Raw genomic sequence first — 20,282 nt, forward strand, 5'->3', positions numbered from 1 at the left:
AATTTAAGTCTGAGTGTTATGTTATCTGGATGCAAGTAACCAGCCCACAAGGACTAAAGTTAATCATCAGATATTTTTAGCAGCCATCTGATTCTGCTGTAAGTGTTGTTGAATCGTTCAAGGAAACTCTACACTCAGTAGCACAGAAGTACCTCAGTCATGCAGTATTAGTAGGAGGTGGCTTTAACCTGCCAAGAGTAGACTAGGATATGTATGGATTCATTGCAGTTGGTACGGATAGATAGTAGTGAGAAGCAGTTCTGAACACTGTTTATAAAAACTGTCTTGAGCAGCTACTTTAACAACCCAAATGCAATGGAATAATTCTAGACCTTGTAGCTACAAACAAGCCTGAAATTATCAACAGTGTTGGTATCGAGACAGGGAGTAGTGATGATGGTTACTAAAGTTAATAAATCCATCAAGAAGTTGAGAAGTGTCTGTGAGCTGGAAAGAGCATCCTAAATATACAATGAATGGCCATCATTTGGTTACAGTGTGATGGACACAGGAACTAAGAGCAAAATTTATAAAGATTGTGAATTTTTCTGTAGGAAGTGTGCGTTGAGTAACTGAGTTAAGGATGGAAAAGGCCCACTGTTCCTTAGTAACAAAATTTAGAAAATGGTAAGGAAGCAGAAGTTGTTGCGCTATTGGTTCCAAGAGGAATGTGAAAATGTTGATAGGCACAAGTTAGTAGAAATTAGTGCATCTATAAAAAGACTGATGTGAGAGCATACAAGAACTTCCACCATCATATCTTAGTGAAAAATATTCCCGTGAACCCAAAGAGATTCTTGCTCTACGTAAATTCACTATGCTGGTTGAAGGCTTCTGTCCAGTTTCTTGATGGCCAGTCTTGTGTTGCAACATAAGACAGCAAAAAAAAAAGCTGAAGTTTTATATTTGTTGCAGAAAAGTTCTGGTAGAACATAGATACTTTTGGAATAAAGGGGACCATGCATTGAAAAGTAGAAACACAGTTTTTGATAGGCACACAGGAAAAGAAAAAAACTCTGTCATTTTTGGAGTAATCCTTTTTTGAGCTAGAGTAAGAATCTCTCTCTCTCTCTCTCTCTCTCTCTCTCTCACACACACACACACACACACACACACACACACACACACAAACAAACACACACACACACACACACACACACACACACACACACACACACACATATTTACATGAACATGTACGCGTACACACACACACACTTATACCCCTACATAGTGCTGCCAGGATGAACTGTTAGTCCAGCCAGTGCCATGAAGGGGCATAGGTTTCCATATGCATGCATGTGTATGTGTGTTTGTGTTTTCTATGTGTATTTTACTCAAACTTTAAAAAGTATTACTCTGAAAGCTAGCAAGTTTTTTTTCTTCTTGTGTGTTCCTATTGACAACTCAGCACTTCTGACTTTTGATGAGTGTGCTCCTTTAATCCAATATAAGTATCATATTTTGCATTATTCATGCAGGAGGATCATACAGATGTACCATTGTCTGACAATCATGCAGACTCTTTTATGAGGACATAGAAGCTGTACTGAGAAGCAACTTAAAGAGGTGAAAACAGATAATTTGCCACATGTGTATGTAATTCCAATTCAGTTTTAAAGAGAGTACTCTTTGCAATTGGAACTTACTTAACTTGCACTTATCATGCATCTCTCAGGCAGTGTGAAGTCCCAAGTGACTGGAGAGAATAGCAGGTGATAGCTGTATATTGGAAGGGTAAAAGAACAAATCTCAAGATTACAGACCAATATCATTAACATAAGTTTACTGCAGAATTCTTGAGTACATTCTAAATCTGTATATTATAAATTTCCATCAGACTGAGAATCTTCCATCCAGAAATCAGCATGAGCTTAGAAAGTATCACTCATGTGAAACTCTGGCTTTTTCTTGCATGGTATCCTACAAACGATGGATGAAGACCAACATGTACATTCCAAACTCCTAGATTTCTGGAAAGTGTCTGAAATTGTGCTACACGGCAGAACATTAATGAGGGTCTGAGCTTACGGAAAGGCTCAAAGACTTCTTAAGAAATACAAGCCAGTACATTGTCGTGGATGACTAGTTTTCATCAGAGACAAGGTTTTGTCAGGAATGCTCCCGGGAAATGCAATAGGACTGCTCTTGTTCTCTATACACATAAATAATCTGATGGATAATGTGAGGAGCAATCTGTAACTGTTTGCTGACAATTTTATTGTGTACACAAGAGTGTCATTGTTGACTGACTGTAGGAGGATACAGGATGATATAGAATTTCTATTTGGTGTGATGAATGTCAGCTTGCTCTAAATGTAGAAAAGTTTAAGCTAATGGAGATAAGTAGAAAAAATGATCCTCTAGTGCTCAAATATAGTACTTTGCTGCTTGACATAGTCATGCCAGTTTCATATCTAGGTGTAGCACTGCAAAGCTGTATGAAATTGAAAGAGTATGTAAGGTCAGTAGTAGGAAAGGCAAGTGGTCAACTTTGTTTATTGGGAGAATTTCAGGAAAGTGTAACTCATCTATGAAGGAACCTTTGTATGGAACAGTTGCACAACTCTTTCTTGGGTACTACTCAAGTGTTTGCGATTCCTACCAAGTTGGTTTAAGGGAAGACATTGAAGTAATTCAGAGGGAGGCTGCTAGATTTGTTACTTGCTGTTTCAGTCAACAAGAGAGTATTACAAAAATTCTCCATGAACTCAAGTGAGAATCCCTGGAGGGAGTATGAAGTTTCTTTTTGTGAAATACTATTGTAAAATTTAGAGAGCTGGCATTTGCAGCTGACTGCAGAATGAGTCTACTCTACTAATATACATTTCACATAAGAACAGCAAACGCAAGATAGAGATTAGTCCTCATATAGAAACATATAGATGTAGATGAAGGGGAAATAGTTGCCAATATCTTCAACAATCATTTTCTAACAGCAGCAGATCAAATTTTATGTAAAGGGCCTATGAATAAAGCCATGAACCTTCTACAAAAAGCAGTGCAGAGAAAAATTAGCCAGATGTATGTACCCTACATCACAGCAGGTGAGATTGAGAAGGTGATATGCCAAATAAAAAACAAAAATTCCACTGTTATGGACAATATATCTATCAAAGTACTGAAACATTGCCACAAATATATTCTTAAAGTTCTGTGTCACATATTTAATGAATCTCTAAATCAAGGTACTGTCCCTAATAGACTAAAATTTGCAGTTGTTAAACCACTCTTCAAAAAGGGCAATAATGCAGAGGTTTCTAACTACCGCCCAATTTCATTGCTAACAAGTCTTTCAAAACTCCTTGAGAAACTTATGTACAATAGAATCACGGCTCACCTTAATAAATATAACATCCTTAATAAAAATCAGTTTGGATTCCAAGAGAGTGTTTCAACTGAACAAGCCATTTTCTCATTTGTCAACCAACTCCTTGAATCAATAAACAAGAAAATGTCACCAGTTGGAATCTTTTGTGATCTGTCAAAAGCATTTGACTGTGTAGTACACATGATCTACTAAGAAAGGCTGAGCATTATGGCTTAAAAGATAAAGTAGGGAAGTGGCTTGAGTCGTATCTAGATGACAGAAATCAGAAGGTAGTATAAAAAAATTGTGCAAAGGTGCCTGCCAGCTCTGATTGGGGTACATTTAAATGTGGAGTGCCACAGGGCTCGGTGCTTGGTCCCTTACTTTTCTTAATGAACTCCCATGGTGTGTGACCCAAGAAGCACTCTTCACCCTATTTGCAGATGACACTACTATCATGATTGACAAGGTACCCAACTGCAGTCTAGAGAACACTGTGATCACTATATTCCAAGAAATTCTAGATTGGTTCACTGCAAATGGTCTGTCCCTCAATGTTAATAAGACTCATTTCATACAGTTTCAAACAGTAACCAAAAAATTGGAAAATGTTGAAACAAAATGTGGAGACAAAGAAATAATGAAAGTTGTATCTTCCAAAATTTTGAGTTTACATATTGATAACAAACTAAACTGGCCTGTCCACATCACTGACCTATGTAAAAGACTGAATTCAGCAGCATTTGTCATTCGCTCAATTACATCTGTTTGTGACATGGAAACAATCAAAACTGCATATGTTGGTTATTTCCATTCACTTATGACATATGGCATCATATTTTGGGGAAATCAACCACAAGAAAATAAAGTCTTTGTTGCACAGGAGAGAGTTATCAGGATTATGAGTAGAAGGCATCCTAGATCTTCTTGCAGAAATTTATTCAAACAGCTGGGGATCCTCACCATGCCTTGTCAATTCATCTTGTCACTAATGTGCTTTGTGAACAAAAATTATTCAATTTACAAAATGAATAGTGCAAACCATGATCACAATACAAAAAGAAAACATGATTTTCACAATGATTTAAAAAATCTCAGCATGGCACAAAATTGTACATGGTACATGTACATACCTTCATTATTCAAGTAGAAAAGTGTTCAATAAACTTCCTGTCCACATCAAATCAGTCATTGGGGATCTTACTAAACTCAAAACAGAGCTAAAACTCTAATTCTTTCTATTCTTTACAGGAATTCTTTGATAATGTGTAATACTTCTTGAATTTGTATTTACTTTCATGCATTTCTAATAAAACTGATTATTTAGATTAGAATATCACTTGTTGGCACAATATGTTTTAGATGAATTACTTTAAATTTGTTGATGCAATCATCTATGTCATTACTGTACTATTATCTGTGTTGTTATCTGAAATTTTGTGTGTAATTATTTGACATGTGGATGTCCTTTTTCATGTATCTGCTTATATATGTTAAATAGGTTTCCTCATGATCATGTACATGTGGTTATTACTGTAATAACCTGACACGTTCTACATCATAGCGATACATTCACGTCAAGGATCCATGGAAGTCGAAAATAAATAAATAAAATAAAAATAAATAGTTGTTTTTCCATGACTCTGTTTGTGAATGGAGCAGGGAAAGGAATGACTTATAGTGGTACAAGATACTTTCCACTATGCTTCCTGTTGTGACTTGTGGAATATGTATGTGGATGTACAAGACAGATAAATGGATGATCTAATGATACATTCCTTAAATAAATATTGAGTCTTCAGGAAGCCAGTCAAGAAGAAAACAATTAACAGGGAATTCATTGTACACTTTTCTTTAGCAAGCTGAAAAGCTGCAATGTTAGTACTAAAACAAATATACATCTGAATGGAAGAAATCTATTACTAAGATACTCTCACATATACAACTGGAAAAGGACCAAAAGAAGATGGCAGCAAGGGTGTGGGGTTTTTGACAGTTAGTGATAATGAATCTCTTCTTTCTGGAGTGCCCTGATATACAGATCACTACACTTTAGATGCAAACTGCTAGAGGAACAAGTCATTTACATTTATCACTAATACAATAATGAAATGCCTGGACAGATTTCAGAGACCAAATTTTAATATAAACTGGGAAGTTTACTTACAAAACATACTGAAGTTGGCAAGAAGTCAGAATATCATGAATACAGTCTGTAGATCAAGAAGTAAATCAAATTGCACTGTTTATTATTATGAACATAAGTAATATTGCTAACACAACACAACACATTGTATATCACATATTAATGACATTACAATACCCCTTAAACTGACATAAGTCTATTTACATAGAAATCATGAACAACTCATACAAATTCCATGATATTACTGGAATTTTCTGACTTGGAGCTATGTTTAATTATGGTTAGTTAAAGAGGTCAGAACATGTATCAAATACAGTACTAATTTATCCTCAATGAATGATAAGGTCCTTATTCATTTCAGACTTTATATTATAAAAACAGAATTTGGAGCATTACATAAAAATACTGACTTCTTTTACACAACTAGTGCAAAATGCATTTTAAATAAAGTCTTCTGAAAACAATATTCTGTTCTTCAACCATATTTATGTTTCTCAACCTTTTATAGTCATCAAGAGATCCATGGTAACTACAGTGGCCATAACATTGAATTGTAGCAATAACAACATTGAGTGGGAACAGTTTCTGGATAGGCAAGACTTTCCCATGTAAATTGACTGAGGGGTGGAACTTCTTTTGGGGAGCTGGTGAGGATGCTCTCTGGACTTTAATAATGATGTTACTTGTGCTAATGTTCTTGTCTGAATATATGAATAGTTAATATGTATTTAAATGGTGTTGCTCACACTTAGTTCCAACTGTTTATGCCAGTTAATTGCACCAATGACCCCATAATCAAGGTTTACGTTTTTTGATACTGGGACATTTGCTCTCAATGGCACGTTCATAGCATTACTTCTTCAGATGGAAGAATCAAACAGCAAACTTCACAGCATCATTATTTCATCAACTCAACGAGCCTCATATCAGAGAGGAAATGAGGCAGTGAGTACTAATTTCGTGGACCATAGTGTTAATGGCAGACCGATATGTGAACAAAGCAATGGAGAGTGATTGTGTTAAAGTGTGTATCAGGGTCCTATGTACAATGACCCCTGCAGATACACATGTATGGGTCAGTTTTACAATCAGCCAGTGTTACTGCAAGAGACAACTCCACTGGATTCTACTGCAACAAATTCTACCATGTCAGTTTATTACCCGACATTTCTTCCCGCTTCACTTTATACTCCGAAATCATTGGAGTGGCATGATGTGTACTCTAGTCACTCAACCATGGTAGTATTAACTTCACAGTCACATGAAATATGCATTGGGTGCTCAACCACACTACAAGCATGCCAGGATCTATTGTCATATGAATCAATGCCTCTCCAGTGAGTGGGAATAATTCCAAAGTTACCAGCATTCCAACCCAGCCACCCACAGACATGGTTTCAAATAATTAAATTCAGTTTACAATGTTGTGTAGTGGTGGATGATATGCATAAAACTGTAGCAGTGCTGAACAATTTAGCAAACATTCTCATATCATCAGTGACATTACTGGTACTCCACCTACTTCAAGTTTGATATGATAAAAAAGGCATTATTGTAACATCTGTTGCAGACACATGAACAATAAATACACAAGGTGTTCTATGAAGAGGAAATTAGAAGCACAGTACCTACACAACTATGGCAGCACATGAGGCACACAGTTGAACCAACACATTTTCGGATGACACCTTATGGAGAATATGGTTGCTCAAGCTTCTACCATCAGTGCAAGCCACATTTATTTCAAAAGAGGATGGGGCTTAGGTATAAAATTACTCTTGGGTGATAGACCCCATGCAGTGCTGCAATTACACAAGGAAGCGGATTCACATGTAAGAAATAGTACTAAAACTATGCAGGGGGTCATGTTGTCACAGCAAGAGAAGAGTGGGTCTGGAGAAGTAGAAACAATTACGAACTTTTGCAAGGCTAGCAGTGCACAATGTGAAGGATCATGTGATCCACAGAGAGGATGTGGAATGCCAATTAACCAAGCTTTAGTGGAAGCAGATGACTGCCTCCAACAGAAGACTGTAGACCCCAGCTTCTTGAAGTCACTTCACTTCAAATCAACACTTTTTGTGATGGTGTCTCATCACTGAAGGACATGAGAAATCTGGAGCAACAGCATGTAAATGTATTTACCATTGTAATTTCACATATCACTAACAACATACTACTATCAGTGCAATGAAGAAGAAAACTCAAGAGGAGTGCATTGTACAAGGTGTGAAGGAAGGGATAACATTTGTTTTCTCAGTTTAAGAACCCAAGAATTTATGTGCAGGATAGTGTATCTGGTCACCACTTCCTGGTAGACTCTCATTCTGCAGTAAGCACTGTACTACAGGAACATTTCTTCTCAGGTAGTAAACCAATAAAGACCTTGCTATATACTATTAGCAACACCCTACCGTCATTGCAGAACACATCACCTCACAGTAGATTTTCAATTGCAGCATACTTTCAACTGGGATTTCAAGTAGGAGATGTTTCTGCACCAATTATAGGGACACATATTCTTTGTCACCACACACTTTCACTAGACTTAGCAAATGGAAAAATTTGTTGTTCTATTATTGATCATTCAGTGCAGAGGCACAGGGACAATTTAGGTGCAACAGCATGGGGAGATAAAAGAAAACGGTTGACGAAAATTATAGTTGATACAGAAGAGATCACCAAGACTCACCAAATTACAGGAGGTGGTACAGTAGAAACCAATACTACATCAAGAAAATTCAGATTTACAGGAAGGAATAAGGAATTCTCAAGAATAGTTGGACAGTATATGTAAGAGACTAGCAGCCTTGCAACATCAGGAGCAACATCCTCAACCTCAGGTGGAGCAGCATATTGACACACTAGGTAGGAAAAGACAAAATACATAGATCAGTGGTAATGCCATCAAGATTTTACCTGGGTATGTTGGAAAAGTAAACATGTGATCAATATAAAATGCAGACAAAATGTGTTTGGAGGTGTTGTTCAAGGGACAAAGCATTATATTGACACATCAAAAGGTCCCATGGTCTATACTGAGGCAAGGAGACTTGGACTTGATATACAATGGTCAGCTAACCAAATTGTAAATGAACTTTTGCACTTAAGCATAGTTTGGCCTTCTACTAGTAACTGGGCACTCCCAATACATTTAGTACTTAAGGAAGACAGATTATAGATGACTTAACTCCAGTATTATACCAAATACTGTAGGTATCCTATTCCCAACTTAAAGGATTTTTAATATGCCCTGACAGGTGTAAATATGTGAGACCTAAACTTTTCCTGGCGAATTGAATGTTCAAATAACTTACGGGTTTCCTGCCGGGTGACGTCATTGACGATAGCACCCGGCAGCAAACCCATAAGTTATTTGAGATGCAAATGTGTTTAGCATGTTGGATTACAAAAGGGTCTTTCATCTAATTTCAATGGCAGTGGAAGCCATTCCAAAAATGGCCATTGTCATGCTCTTTGGCCTTTTTGATTTTGTGTAAGTGCCTTATGGGTTAAGAAATGCAACCTAGACATGGCAGCAATGTATGAACTCAACATTAGAAGAGTTCCCATTCTGTTTTTGTTACTTGGATGATATATTGCTGTTCTCAAAATCAACTGAAGATTGTGAAACACATTTAAAATTATTTTTGATACTCTGAAGATATATGATGTCATGGTCAATGAAGAGAAGTGTCAACTTCAGAAAAATTAGGTAACCTTTTAGATCATTCTGTAACTACATAGATCCACAGGTGATAGGATGAAAACTATACACTCCATACATACCTAGACCTACAACCTTCAAAGAGCTGTGATCATATCAGAGAACAGTCAACTTTTAGAGGAGACATTTGCCTCAGGCAGTGCGGTTGCAGAGACCTTTGACAGATGCCTTGGTGAGGAAAGATAATCATGGGAACCGTGTGCTGAAGTGAACAGATGATATGCAATAGACTTTTGAGAAGTTCAAATACACTTAGAGCAGGCAGTTACGTTAGCTCATTCAGTGGAGGGTGCCCCTTTAACTGTGGGAGCAGACATGAGTGATGTTGCAATTGGAGCAGTTTTACATCAGATAATAAATGGAAAACCTAACCCACTGAGATTCTTTTCAAAAGAACTAACAGCAGCTCAATGAAAGTGGTTGGTGTTTGACAGGGAACTCTCATGATTTATGATGCAGTCAGGTACTTCAAGGCAGAATCAGAGGATGTGAATTCACAGTATTGATGGACCAGCATCCCCTGGTGGAAGCAATAAGGAATCCTTGTAAAGAGTGTCCAGCTTGACACTTTCGGCATTTGGATTTGATGTGCCAATTGTTGATGGATGTGCTACACATAATACAGCCCCCCCCCCCCCCATGTAGGGGGGATTTAAATACATCTTATTTGCCACTGACAGAGTGACAAAATTGGTGGAAACCACTCTGTTACCCAACACCAAGGCTGATTCAAAAGTGAAAGCATTCTTTTAGGTGCGGATGGCTCACTTTGGATGCCCAACAGTCGTCACAACTGACCAAGACCAACAATTTGAGGTGGTACTTTTCATGAACCTTTGTAAAATGTGTGGAGTAAAACAATTCAGAACCACCACTTATCATCCCCAAAGCAATGGGCTGGTAGAGCGGTGGCAGCACACTTGAAAGATGGCATTAACGTGTCACTGGGGCAAGTGTCATGAATCTCTCCCTTGGATGCTATTAGGAGTCAGAGCAGCATTCAAAAAAGACAAGCATCATTATGAGAAATTCTGTATGGACAAGCTCTAAGCCTTCTGGCATAGCTCACCAAACCAGCAGCCTTGCCAGATTACAAAGTTGCCAGAATTAGTACAATGTATGAAACTTCATATTTCCAATATTCACACTCGTTCCTCAAGATTACACAGTGTTTCATGAGTTTTTGTACACAAAGAGCTCAAGAACTGTTATTTTGTGATGTTTAGGGATATTACAGAGAGGCCAGTGCTCCAACTGCCATATATGGGTTGATATAGGATGATATACCAAGATGACAGAACTTTTGACATTGTACTAAATGGAAAACCATCTATAGTTTTGGTACATAGGCTGAACCCAGCAAAGATACAGCAAGATGGGGACATAATACATGGTTCACAGGCTACTTCTGACATGCAGGGTACCTTCAGGGATTCACACTACACACAACAGCAACTGTCATCTCCAGATCATGCACACACTGTGGAGCCTGCTGATATGATTCAGACAAGCTATGGACATTTAGATAGTTAATTCTTATTTTCTTATGCCTTGTTATTGATATTATCTCTTTGTGCACTTCATGTATTTTTGTGTATGTTTCCATGCTTCTGGATTTTTAACAGACTACATGTTTACTACTCTACCTCTGCTGCTTTCCATAGTTCTCCACACTGCAAGGGGGAAGGGGGGCTATGTTTCTACTACAGTAGCATTAACTTTGAATTCTGGAAATTAAAAAGTTGAGCAGGATTGATTTTTGGACAGGTAAGACTCTCCTGTGTACATCAAATTATGTGTGGAATTCTTTGATGATCTCTAGGCTTTAATGTTGATCTCATTTGTGCTAATGTGCTTGATCAGAATGATTAATAATAAAGTAGTTACTGGGTGTTTGAATGGTATTCATCGTACTTAGTTCCAACCACATATGCCAGTTAACTACAGATCTGTTATTCATAGGAATGTTTTCCAAGTTGTTGATCAAGATAAATTATGTTTCTCAATGTTTAGCTGGTCTTAATGGACAATTTCATCAAATTGTAATCAGGTACTGTTACCCTCTACTAACACAATTACATTAATGATATTGGAATCTCTCTACTATCTGATGATACTTTCCTCTAACATGAGAAAAATTTAAGGAAGATCGAAAATACAAATAGGTACAAAAACTTTTTTTTAAATTTTTAAAGAAAAAAACTGATTATGAATTTATATTGCTATAGTGTCTGAATCACTTATCTTGGCTTGATTTAGATTAGTAAACTTCATAATTGGTATAGTAAGAAAAAAATTAGTAGTAAATAAGGTGTGACTAGTTTGTCAAATGGAACTTTACTGGTTCTCAGGTAATGCACATTCAAGGCATTGTAGTACAATAATTGAGTGCGTGCATGTGTGTGTGTGTGTGTGTGTGTGTGTGTGTGTGTGTGTGTGTGTGTGTGTGTGTATGTGACTGATTATAAACATTTTGTTGAATGTGAGCCTGATATATTATAAACACACAAACTGCATGAGGCATAAAGAATTCCAAGGAACTGTATTTTATTAACAAAGATGTTTTCATAGTACTCAAGTATGTGAAGAGCATAAGAACCACTGACTATTTCAGAGATTATCTAACTACACAGTGATTTAATAATTGTTATATATATATATATATATATATATATATATATATATATATATATATATATATATATATATATATATATATAAAAATGAAGTGCTATCTATCTACAGTAAAATTTGTAAATACTATATTTACTGCTACTAGATTTTGAAAGCGATTTTAACTACATATCCAAGAAAATAGAGTACTGATGGTTCCTGAACCATTTTCAATAGGAAACAGATCACAACAAATAAGAAAAAGACAATATTTGGCTGATATCAGCTGCAGGCTTCAAATTTGGTGTATTAATACTTCTAGGTTTACTTCATCTATATTGCTTATCAAGAACTGCTGTTTATTTATAAAATGTGCCCTTACATCTGAATCCATCCAATAACTATCAAATTTTTAATTACTTATTCTACTATAGTTTAGTCGCTATTTACCCTGACTCAGAATTCATCTTATATTTATGGGTAAACCACTCTAGACTTGCTCACTAAAACACATTTAGTATGGTCCTGTTTACTATGTGTAAAACATTAAATGAAAATACTATTATGTCAATGACAACTTGTACACACACCCCTAATTGTAACCTGCATCTATTAAGGAAACATGAATAAACCTTGATATACAGTTCTGGTACAATAAATATACTCTCTGCCATGCACTTTATACTGATTTGCAGAATATATATTAAGATCTATTGCTGCAATCTTAGTCTGTCTACTTCAGGATTATGCATGACACTATCCAGGTCTCTTCACTATGTAATTTGTTGTCATTAATTCATTCTCAATGCTATGAAAAACATTTTGCAGAGGACCAACAAACTTTATTTTAGATGAATGACAAGTGTTATACACTTTTAAGATTTTGTACTCACAGACTTAAGAGTACTCAGTTATTTTCATGATGCTATTTTATAATCTAGCACAAGAGTACTTTACAAGAGGACACTACAAACATGCTACAAAGTCTAATATTGCTGGTGAACATAATAACTGTAATACCTGTTTGCTACTGTTGCACTGTCAGTGATAAGATATATAGAAGTATTTTTAAATTTGCACAGCTGCAGCTATGTGAAACCAGATTTCATATACATTTCACTACTTTGGTGATTATATATGTTGCATAACTTTATGAAGTAAAATACTGCTAAATGCAAGCTGAAAATCTACTGTAATATGTATGTCAAATATTTGTAACAGATTTCAACAATTTCTTTTGTGGAAACTTTCTATAGGTCTAGCTAAAGGAACTGTAAAAAGGTATAGCAAATATAATCATTACTTACTACACTTAAGGAAAAAGCATCAATCTGTTAAGCCACAAATTTCTATTGTTATATATGTGGCACCAAATATATAAGTAGTAGATACAAATTATGTGAAGTTTTCTGAGAGTGTTTGGTTACATTAACCTGTAAGTGCTGTAAACCTACATATCAAACATGAAAAAATCAGTGCACTTAGATAATGGAACATGCTTAGCAATCCCACCTCTAAGTCATACACCTGATCATTCAGCTTCATCGGTTTGTATGGCTACAGGAGAAATATGTATTGAAATATTTTGACTCATTGTCATATACATACAATCATGAAACTGTTATTAGATGCTTACTCATCTGAAGAGGGAAACTGAATATATCTTTTTGCCCCTTGAGTAGATTGTTAAATAACTTTTATTTAGATTTTCAGTATATCACAAATAAATGACTACAAAATTATCACTGCATCTCAGAAAGACACAGATATTAGAAATTATTATTTCCTCACATTATTGACACATCTTCATAGTTTGGAAATGTAAATCAATTTGTCAATAGCTGTGAAATGAATATGTCAATCAAGTAACTTTCAGGTTCTCAACAGATAAGTATGCATGTACACAATCATTTTTCTTCTAAATGCATTTCAGAGAAATATTGTGACGATAGATATACTTATCAGTTACTTAATTTAAACTTTTTCAGCAACCAAATTTGGAGAACTAGAAGAGGCTCTTTATTTGTCTTACGAAAACCATGTGTTTAAGTTGACACTAAATGGAATATTGTATTAACAAATGGAAGAAGCTCTAAAATACTCAAAAAATTCATGTTTCTATGAAATTATGTAGACAGCTGATAAGACTGTTACTTTTATTCTACCCTTTATCATACTTTAATTCTACATGCTACAAATCTGTCAATGAATTATATTTTCTTCAATAAAACTTTTCTGGGTACGCATCCATGTCATCATGTTGTTTTACAAGCCACTGTTTTGTTTGTTGTTCCAAGTGGCCTTTGCCAGGGAGGTATATTTATTACTCAGTACTGCATTCAGATCTTAGTCAGTGTAACTTCATCCAATTTCCAGTTTCAGTTTGTCAAGTAAGTCATTGAATTTTTTTGATTGTGTGGTGTGAATTGGGGGTGGGGATGAAAATTGGAAATTTATTTGAATTTATTCACCTTCAAACATTTTATGTGTTACTGGTGTGATTATTTACATATAAAGCTAAGATACATCATGCACATAAGAAGTTCACAATATTTACATAAGTAACACATTGTTACATATAGTCGTTGATGTTGTGGTCTTCAGTCCTGAGACTGGTTTGATGCAGCTCTCCATGCTACTCTATCCTGAGCAAGCTGCTTCATCTCCCAGTAACTACCGCAACCTACATCCTTCTGAATCTGCTTAGTGTATTAACCCTGTATTCTCCTGACCAAAAGTCTTGTTCCTCCTCCCACCAAACTTCACTAATTCCCACTATATCTAACTTTAACCTATCCATTCCCTTTTTAAATTTCCTAACCTTCCTGTCCGATTAAGGGATGTGACATTCCACGCTACGATCCATAGAACGCCAGTTTTCTTTCTCCTGTTAACGACGTCCTCTTGAGTAGTCCCCGCCCGGAGATCCGAATGGGGGACTATTTTACCTCCGGAATATTTTACCCAAGAGGACGCCATAATCATTTAACCATACAGTGAAGCTGCATGCCCTCAGAAAAAATTATGGCTGTAGTTTCCCCTTGCTTTCAGCCGTTCGCAGTATTAGCACAGCAAGGCCGTTTTGGTTAGTGTGGAAATTATATATACAGGAAACTTGTAACCAGTCAGTTATTATAGCTTCATGTCACTTAAATCTGATTCTTCATTCTCTTTTATGGAGTAGTGAGCTTCCTTCTTAAACGACTCTGCTAGAACATTCTTAAATGTATTATAGGGAACAGAATGGGCAGCTTTTGGGAGCCTATTCAAAAATCTGGGGCCCAGATATTTGTGGCTGTTGTGAACCTCAGCTAGTCTACCGTAAGGTATATCAATTGACTGTCCAGTTTTTTTGTTGGGATTATGTTTAGACATCTTAAGGTTAATTATTTAAATTCTCTTTAACACTGAGAAGGCAACTATACATGTAGAGGCTTGGGATTGTCATAATATTGAGCTCTTTGAAGTGATGTTTACAGGATTCATTTGAAGTCAGTGCTGCTATACATCTGGTTGCCTTTTTTTGCCACTTGAATATGATTTTTGAGCTGGGGCAAATACCCCATAGAAGAGTTCTATAGGTTAGGTGGGAATGGAAAAATGTGAAATATGCATATACTAGTAGGGTTTTGCTTACAATATTCCTTACTTTGTACAGCAGATAAATTACTCTAGAAAGTTTTGAGCACAATTTTTCTGTATGACTCACCCAGCTGACTTTCTGATCTATGTAGAAACCTAATAGTTTGATTATTTTTTGATGTTCATTGGAGACACTTAAACTGAAAACAATATCTTCAGTATTATTGTTCTTAATTTGTAAATAATTGGCCAGGAACCAGTTTTAAATATACTATTGGAAATAGTGTCAAAAGCTTCCCTCAAATCTAGACGAGTTGCAAAGTAGGTTTTCTAAGTCTCAAAAGATTCGTATATTTTTCTGATAATAGTCTCATCTGCTTTGACAGTGGAAAGATGAGATCTGAAACCATATTGTGAGTAGATAAGTAAATTATTTTGATCAAAGTGTTGGTTCATCTGTTTGTGCATACAATATTCTATAATTTTTGATATGATTGGTATGATTGAGATGGGACAATACTTCTCAGATGATGCTATATCAGCTCTCTCATGGATAGGTGTTACAATAGTAATTTTTAGGCAATCTGGAAAGATTCCTTCATGTAGCATTTGGGTGATGATTTTGGTTAGTGGCAATAGAATTTCTATTTTTATATTTTTTATTAGATGATTTGAAAGTATGTAGAAGTTTCTAAGTTTGGCAATTGCTTTGCTAACCTGTCTGTAGGATACAGGAGTCCAGCAGAACTTGCCTGCTATCTAAAGCTGGAAGTAAAACTACAGCTTTATTTGCTTCTTTGGTGAGATTATTATTTGAGCTAGGACTTGTAAAGTGTGCATGTAAGGTGTTTGGTTGGATTGGAATGTTGCTGTGTTCATTTCTGGAGCTTATCTTTGGTCTGCTAACTTTCCATGCTGAAAGTTGCATATTATATTATCTAAGCAAGCACTGAGCCTGGTGGGTTTGTCATTTAGAAAGTATAAGTTATTGTCTGGCTGGTTGGACACACAAAATTCTTGACTAATGTCATCTGACTGTCCCAGGTGAAATGCATCAGATGACTGAAGGTGCACCTCCCTTGTGTGTATCACCATAAAAATGCTGAGGTTCCGTCTTCTTCTTCTTCTTCTTTTTAGTTTCACCTGACTTTAGAGTACTTTAAATCAACCAATTTTTAATGTTCCATGCCTTTCTATTAGCCCAGTATTGTTTCATTCTTTCTATCTTGCTTTACTTTCTTCTTCAGAGATTTAGATCATTTGTTTGGTTTTCATTTTGACTTGGAACCACTCTTTCTTGTTCTTGTCTGTGGCCTCTCTCTCTCTATCTCTCTCTCTCTCTCTCTCTCTCTCTCTCTCTCTCTCTCTCGCTCTCTCTCTCTCTCTCTCTCTCTCTCTCTCTCTCTCTCTTTCCTGTAAGCATATTTTCTTTGATTTGGCATTCTCTTAAGACCTTCACCATTTGTTTAAACCAATTTGGTTGGGTATTTTGTTGCTTAAATAGTCTAATTCATTTTTGTTTACCTATTTTGGTTCATTCTGAGAATGTTTCCATAAAAATAAATTCCCTTTCTCTTTATTGAGTTAGAGTTTTTTTGTGGATTGTTAAAGGTTTCATTTCTAATGTGGATTAGATTGTTGTTGTGGAATCTGAGATCAAGGATTGTTCATAATAGCTTCCTTTCTCTGATTTCTGGCTCATGTTTGGTGATGGACAGTGTTTCAGATGTATACAGGGCTTCCAGTTTGATTACTGTGTTGTAATGCCTTATTTTTGCATTCTTCAAGTGGGAATTTTTGTTATATGTATTATTTGTGAAGTGTAAGGCCAATTTAACTTTACTTCTTCTAGACTCCATTGCCTTTTGCCCAAGGACATTCCAGCTGATCTATTCTCCAAGATATTTGAATTCTTTGATGACCTTAAATTTTTTGTTCTCTTACTTTAAAATGTTTTGGTGGTCTTTTTATGTTTGTCATTGCTTTAGTCTTTTCAAAGGAGATTTTGAGATGTATTTTTGAAGCTTGTTTTTATAGTTCAAGTGTGCATTCTCTGGCTTCTTCCCACGTTTCAGATAACAGGGACATATCATCTGAAAAGGCTAGACAATTGACTTTGATGCCCTTTTTTTGTTCCTAGTTGGATTCTACTATGAACCTTCATTTTCCACTCTCTGACTATTTTTTAGGGCACAGTTTAATAGCAGTGGGGAGAGTCCATCTTATTGCCATACAACAATTTTCATCTCAAAGTGGTTGGAGAGTCCTCTCATCAATTTCACTTGGAGTACGTATTTGCAAGGGTTTCTCTGATTAAGTTTGTGGTTTTGTTGTCTAGGTTTAATTCTTTTAGTAATTAAAAGACACTTACACAGTAGCTTTCTGCAATGGGCTTTACCAGAAAAATAAATACACACACATTCATTCACACATTCAAGCACACCTCATGCACACATGACCACTATCTCTGGCAGCTCAGACCAGAATGCCAGTGTACCAGTTGCCAGAGATGGTTGTATGTGTGTATGTGAGGTGTGCTTACTTTTGTGAGTAAATGTGTTTGTGTTTATTTTTCTGATGAAGGCTGTGGCCAAAAGCTAATGTGTAAGTATCTTTTCATTCTGCCTGTCTGCAAATCAAGGTGTCATCTTTACAAGAAGTGGGAGTCTACCTTTTCCTTAACTGTTGATATTCCAGCCTGGAGTTTCAATTGTTTAATTCTTTTAGTATGAAGATGAGGGCTTCCTGGTCTATTGAGTCATATAGTTTTTTGAAAGTCAATGAAAGTGATAACACATGATTGTTCTTCGATTTTTGGTATGCCATGACATTTACAGATTTTTTATGGGCAGGATCTTCCTTTCCTGAAACAAGTTTGGTATTCTCCAAGTTATGATGTAATTGAGGTTTTGCTCTGTTTAGTAGGAATCTAGAGAATATCTTTTATGTTATGTGTAGGAATGAGATCCCCCTGTAACTGCTGTCTCTTTGAACCCTTTTTTATGTAGTGAATGGATAAGTGCCATCTTGTTATTGAGTTATAGGTGCTTACAAATGGAGGTTTTAATTTGTACTTTAAACTACCTGTATATAACCAACAAGATTTCTTCAAATAAGATTTGGAGGGAGTCTATGGCCCTTTTCTTTTTTCCCAAAATTCAGCTGTGATGTGGTTTTCTTCTGAGGCCTTATAGTCTTTGAGATTTGAAACAAAAGACTGTGTTTCCTCAGCAGTCGGTGATTCAAAGTAAGGGTTGGTTATTGATGTGGTCTAAAATTTCATTCTTCTATTGGTTCTAAACAGTTGATTAGGTTTCTGAAATATTCTTCTGTTGTTGTGGGCAATATTGTCATGGAGTTGTAGTGTTGGTGTTCTGTATTTCATTACTTTTTGATTTAAAGTCTTATAAAAGTTCCTTGCGTTGGTTTTGATGAAGTATTGATTACTTTGAAGGAGGAGTTGGTCTTCTTGGGCTTTCTTTTTTCTTTTGAGATTTTTGCTCACTTCTTTTCTTTTGTTTAAGAAGTTCTGTCTGTTATGTTCATTTTTCTGTGATTACCACTGTTGCCATGCTTTTCTTCTGAGCACAAGGAGTCTGTCACATTTTTTCATACACCATGCATATTTTTGGCATTGATTATGGGAGCTAATTGTCAGCTTTACTTATTAGGCTTTCTTTTATTTAATCCCAGTTTTGGTTTTTCATGTCTTCAATTGTGAGGGAAAACTCCTTAGAGTTAGTTATCTTTTCTGGATCATAGTTTCTTCTTTTTGGTTGTTGGTTTTGTTTTTCCTTTTGGGGATTCAAATGTTCAAATGTGTGTGAAATCCTGTGGGACCAAACTGCTGAGGTCGTCGGTCCCTAGACTTACACACTACTTAAACTAACTTCTGCTAAGAACCACGTACATGCGCGCATGTCTGAAGGAGGACTCGAACCTCCGACAGGAGCGGTTTTGGGGATTTTAACATCTGTTATTGATATTCGTTTTTATCTTATATTGGGTGTTATGGTAAAATGAGAGGCAAGTTAATACAGTGACATAATATTTTCGCTCCAGCAATGGCCACTAGCAGCTGACACTGAAGCATATTACTGTTCCATCTTGTCCTTCATTTACTGATACCAGTCAGTAGGAATTAAAATATGAACTAATATTAAGAAAAGATGTCAGTCCCCACCCTTCCACACCTACACCCAGTTGAAAATATTGTTTAAATACATTCTTAATAAACTGAATCCAGAAGCAGGATGAAATTACCAGTTCACTAAATAAGATCTGAAGATGGTACTTGGTCAGTAGTAAATTCACTATACTAATGATGATCACTTGCGACAGTGAACAAAAGTTTGTAAAACAACATGACATTTTGACCACATACCTGGAAACCTTTTATTGGGAATGATAATGACCATCACAGCCTACAATATCACAGGAAGCATTTCCTAGTATATCACAAATTCTGCCTTCATATTTTTTTTTATTGCTATGAGATGATTATGAGTATTTTCTACTGCTGTAGTATTCATAATTCTCTCACTAAATAAAATATGGTGCTCTGAGAAACTGCTCTATTGTGGCTAAAACTTTTACATGTGAAATTACAGATCTGGCTGACTAGCTCTATTCACCGAGGAAATGTTAGTAATAACTTCCTTTATGCATGTCTGTAGCAGATTGCTTGGCTGTTGAAATAAGAAAAAGGAGAATTGGTTTGAGTTATAAATCTTTAGATATGGAGATTTTTGGTATAATCTTTACAACCAAGTTCTTTCAGCTCTGAGACACTGATAATATCTTTCTTTGTGATTAGAGCAGGAAAAGTGTTTAGTCATTGAAAGAAGATGAAGGAGAACTTTTATTGAGTTATAGGTGCTTACAAATGGAGGTTTTAATTTGTA

General features: G+C 35.9%; 1 protein-coding gene across 1 annotated transcript in view; it reads right to left on the minus strand.

Moving 5' to 3' along the window:
• Positions 1 to 20,282, minus strand: part of LOC124556412 (dynein axonemal heavy chain 7-like) — a 746,268-nt gene that overhangs the window by 427,340 nt on the left and 298,646 nt on the right. The gene's annotated exons all lie outside the window — the stretch shown is intronic.

Source organism: Schistocerca americana, chromosome X, assembly GCF_021461395.2.
Source record: "Schistocerca americana isolate TAMUIC-IGC-003095 chromosome X, iqSchAmer2.1, whole genome shotgun sequence".
Classification (NCBI taxonomy): Eukaryota; Metazoa; Arthropoda; class Insecta; order Orthoptera; family Acrididae; genus Schistocerca; species Schistocerca americana.